Consider the following 5,125-nt stretch of genomic DNA (forward strand, 5'->3'; position numbering starts at 1 on the left):
CAAACATAAACGAAGACAGTAGGAATACAGAGGCCAGCATCTCTCTGCCCGTACAGTCAAGGAGCCAGCTGAAAAGTGCAGGTTGGCTCATCTCCCTCCTTACCCCCCTGCTGTGGCACTCAGGCAATTCTGAAATGAACCACAGTCCACTGAAGCCAACCACTCCAGTGAGACAGCAAGTCTCATGGGTGAAAAGCCTCTTTAAATAAAGTTCCTCCCGGCAGGAGTCAGAATTTGATGCATTTCCCATGGGACAGTAGACACTTCACTTTCCTCCGTTAATGAGCTTGTTGAGAGCATCTCGGGAGATAACATGGCCACAAATGAGCCTGATGGGATGGTTGGAATCTGACGTTTGCTGGCGAAGGATGGGCAGGTGAACACTGAATGGTACCAGCACTTCGTGCCTAATTCAATCTCAATCGGTAACTTGTCCTTGTGACTCCAGATCCCTGTGCGCTGCCCCTGCTTACACACAGCTTTGATGTTCATCAGCACAGGCAGTGCCTCACAGCCAGAGGCCAAGCTGACACTGAGGGCCGACTCCACAGAAAGCCCCAGAGGGAACAAGCATCTGGGGTAAACGTCTCTCAGATCTCAGCCCAGTGGCTGGTGACCAGGAGGTGGCAGTAAGGGGACTTCTCCAAGCCCAGCCACAGATAAACCAGGCTGCCCACCATCACCTGGATCTCCCGCTGGTGCAGCCGAGCAAAGGGCTGGCAGTGCCTGGCATAGCTGAGGGCCTCCAGCTGCTAGTCAGGGCCACCAGCCCGGAAGTGGATAAAGTACAGTCAGTGCAGCTTGAACTCCAGTGAGCTGTTAAGCTCAAACAGACGCTGCCTGTGGGAGATGGCCCATTCCAACGCTGGTCCCAGGTCATATTTGTGCAGAGCTTCCAATATTCGGTTCAACTCCAGGAAAGGCTGCTTGAAATCAAAGTCCACGTTCAGTGTGGATTCCAGGCACAGCTCCTCAGCCACGCTGAGCGTGCCCTGCTGGTACAGGAGCTCCACGATGGCCATCTGCAGGATCTGCTGCTGCTTCTCCCGGGAGTCCCACCCCGCATCGGAGACTACACCGCAAACCTCGAAGTCAAAGTCCCTGTCAATGGCTTTGCCCTCTCAAGAGACACTGCTGTGAATGTCCTTGTGGCCTGAAGCCAGTTTCCGCACGGTGTCTTTGATCTTCCGGCAACACTGGGACATCACCAAAGAGACGGTAGCTGAGAAAGGGATCCCCTGGAGAGCTGCACTGGCCAGCTCAGCCTGAAGCTGCCCTACATAATGCAGCAGCTCCTCCAGGCTCTGCTCGCAGTGCTGCCCGTAGGTAAGGAACTTTTGTTGGACCTTGTCAACCTCTCTCTCCATGCTCTCACCCTGCTCCATGGTGGCCTCTGCCTGCTGCTGCAGCCTGGACCCCCAGCTTCCAGCCTATTTCTTATTATATAAGCTAAGGAAAGAAAATTACATGTAGAAATCAAAATGCATGTACCATAACTAAACATTAAGTTTCAATAATAAAAAGGGAAAGTTATGGGGAAAATCAATGATATTTTGAGAGAGTATAATAAGCAGTTAAAGAATATTAACTTCCAGGCAAGTCAGAACTAAGAAGTCATTCTACATTCTATTTTTATTTACACACAACAAAAGCTCTCTTTGGCAGAAGTGAGGTTATTGAGGTGACATGAACCAACAGTACACATGCTTGATCAAGAGAGGTAGGTAAAATATATTGAACAAAACATTACTCTTTGGCCAATGGCTGGCTATTTCAATGGTATCCTAAATAATGAATACTTTGTCCATGAATCTAAACCTCCTCACATGATGATCTTCTTAAACTACAGGGTGGCAATAATTTGTTTGTCCAAATACAGAATCTCCTGTGAGTAAAAGTAACACTATTAAAGGTTTCACCAGACAGAAGAAAAGACGGGATTTTTTTTTGTGAGCAATTCAGTGTATGTCACTATACTAAAATTCTACTTTAACTTGGATTTTTTCCTACTCAATTTATCAGATAAATTGCAAACTCTCCTGCATTCTTTTCAGGGCTCTCCGTAATCTGGCACCACTTCACTTGTCTATTACTCTACTGCTGTCAGACACTCATGGAAAAGAAGGATTAACATGAGCTTTGCAGTGTGGCTAGCCTAGTGATGAATCATAGCAGTCTTCTCCTTCAGCCAAGATCCCAGTAACTGTGTCAGGCCATTATCTTCAATGTGAGGATAATGATCGATCATTTTCTGGGCTTGTGATTTAGGATACTTTCTTATCCTACCAAGCCTGAGGAGAAGAAAGGTGAGATCTTCCCTTCCTGGGTTGAGACAGTTGATGTAATCTGGGCATGATCTTGAGCAATGACTGAGAGGAATATTCTATTTAGGAAGTAGAATTTAGCTCACTGCATTCGAGGCAGTGGCAGCCATATATAAACATTGTAATGGAGTAGGTAAATGTGGGTTATATGGGAAAACTTTAGCGAGGACAAAACAGATGCCTTAAGAACACTCATTGTTCACAAACAGGTTTACAATCAGAGGAGTAGATTCTAATGATGAGGGCAGTGAGACAACTGGCAAACACATAGAGGTCTCTTTGGCTCTGACAATATAGGAACTAACAGCAGCACAATTTTGAACTGATGGTAGGTACTTAAAGCCTATTTATTGATGCATTAATAAAATAATTTAGGAAGTTGTTTGGGCTTTTGAGTGAATATTTCCAAGTTGTGTTGATAACAGACATTTTATGCCCAACCGACATGGCTCAGTGGTTGAGCATTGAGCTGTGAACCAGAAGGTCATGGTTCCCAGTCAGGGGACATGCCTGGATTGTGGGCTCTATCCCCAGTGTGGGGCGTGCAGGAGGCAGCGATCAATGATTCTCTCTCATCATTGATGTTTCTGTCTCTCGTCCTCTTCCTTCTTCTATGAAATCAATAGCAACATATATATTTTAAAAAGACAACAGACATTTTAAACCTAGCTGCTGATTCACGGACTTGCTGTTATTAGTGAAGGCAGCACTTATTTGTGATGGAAGCTGTATAGATTTAGTAAGACTCCTATCACCTTGTCAGAAACTTTAATTTTAAATCCTCCTAACTTACAACTGGAGTGTGGCTATTGATTATTCTCACGTTCTGCACAAATTTGGGAAATTGATTTGAATCTTTATTGACTGCGAGAAATAGGGAGTTATGCTAATTAACATGACAAAAACTTGTACTTTGTAGTTTCCCTTCTCTGTGTGTTATAGATCATCTAAATTGATACCTTTGCAGTTTTCCAATATTGCAATTGTGTTTTACTGAATTTACTTACAGATCCACTAATGTAAGAGCAAATGTACCAGATTTATGAGGATAGTGTGGTTATTCTCAATGTACAGACTTTAAACATTTTTTTTAAGTATAATTTTTACATTGACTGTGGTTTTCAGTTTTGTTTTGCTTTCCTTTGTCCTCTCTGATGACTATTTCTAGATATTGCTTTAAAATTGAGGAATCCTTGCCATCATTGCCTTAGGCTCATGGTTGGCAAACTGCTGCTTTCAAGCCAAATGTGGCTCTTTGGCCCCTTGAGTGTGGCTCTTCCAGAAAATACCATGGCCTGGGTGAGTCCATTTTGAAAGAGTGGCCTTAGAAGAAGTTTAAGTTTAAAAAAATTGGCTCTCAAAAGAAATTTCAATTGTTGTACTGTTGATACTTGGCTCTGTTGACTAATGAGTTTGCCAATCACTGTATTAGACTACTTAAACATTTATTCAAGTTGTGGATACTTGTCACAATCATTTTAATTCAGGAAACTGAGGCAGAGTTGGTCGAGTATTCAGTGCAGTAATAAAAGTAGAATACTTAACCATTGTTTTTGGAGAGGGGTGTTAGATACAGTGGAACATTGAGCACCTAAAAATGGAAACTGAGGACAGAAGAGTTGGAGATGGTGAGATTTTTTTCTCTCTAGCCATTGAAATTTGTCTCTAAAATACTCTTTGTCTAACTCTAATGTTTTGCTTTATTATAGTCTACCATTACCAAATAAGTTTCCAAATACTTTATTTTTGGATGTTCAATATTGTGTTTATGAATTACCTCATGAACATTGCATGTGTCAAAAACCTTTAAAATAAATGATGCTATCTATTATCTATCTATCTATAATATCTATCTATCTATCTATCTATCTATCTATCTATCTATCTATCTATCTATCTCTCTCTTAAAATTGTCTTCTATCCAGTAGTTAGTTTACAAGCCAAAGCAATATTGAAAGATTGGCAGGGAAGATATTTCATCTCTGTTTTACAGATAAGGAAACAGACACGCACAAAAGATAAATGGCCTATTCATGTTAACATAAATAGTATAAGATGGAGTCAGAATACACACTCGGGGCACAAGAGATTCTCATAAGTCAATTAATGAAATGTGATTATATGTGTGTCATATATGCAAATGACAGCAAGTAAGTTGAGAATAGAAAACAAAGAACAATGTTGTGGCCAGAACATGCAGTTGGAGTATGGTCTAACTAAACCATACTGTAGAAAGGTCTAACTAAACATGAGGCCTTTCTGTGATACCAGCTCAGTTACTAAGCCACTTTAAACATCACATACCAAAAAATCATTCCAACTTTTAAAAATTATCATGAGATTAAATAAAAAAGTTCATATGAGGCTAACATTAGTGAACACAATAAATTTTAGCTTTTAAAAGTTTTAATCTAATATAAAGGGGCATATTGTTATAATTCATAATTGGCTGTGGGTAGACTACAATATGCTTTTAGTTTTCTTTGCTGAAAACTTCCTACCTTGGATAACTAACCAGCTACCTAGCTCAGCAAATTATCCAGCACATTCTATGGATAATCATTCCTTTGGTACTTGCTGTGAATTGTGTATTATCTTTTCATATATGACTGTCTTATATTCTCATTAAATGTTTGCTCATTGGACCATGTCTAATTCTGTTTTATTTTATTTTATAGATTTAGTATAAGAAGGGGCCTTGGCTCACTGCTATTATCCCATCTTATGATACATTTTATGAGAAAAATCTTATAGATGATGCATAAACAACCAGACCTTGGGCACAAACCAGTAAATTCTAA

At 40.7% G+C, this 5,125-nt stretch overlaps 1 pseudogene across 1 annotated transcript; it reads right to left on the reverse strand.

The window, feature by feature from the left end:
* Positions 1-265: 265 nt before the first annotated feature.
* On the reverse strand, positions 266-1,394 carry LOC311630772 (E3 ubiquitin-protein transferase RMND5B-like; annotated as a pseudogene). The gene has a single exon. The product of its transcript is annotated as an E3 ubiquitin-protein transferase RMND5B-like (transcript).
* Positions 1,395-5,125: the final 3,731 nt, after the last annotated feature.

This window comes from Pipistrellus hanaki (assembly GCF_964339955.1).
Source record: "Pipistrellus hanaki genome assembly, chromosome: 12".
Lineage (NCBI taxonomy): Eukaryota > Metazoa > Chordata > Mammalia > Chiroptera > Vespertilionidae > Pipistrellus > Pipistrellus hanaki.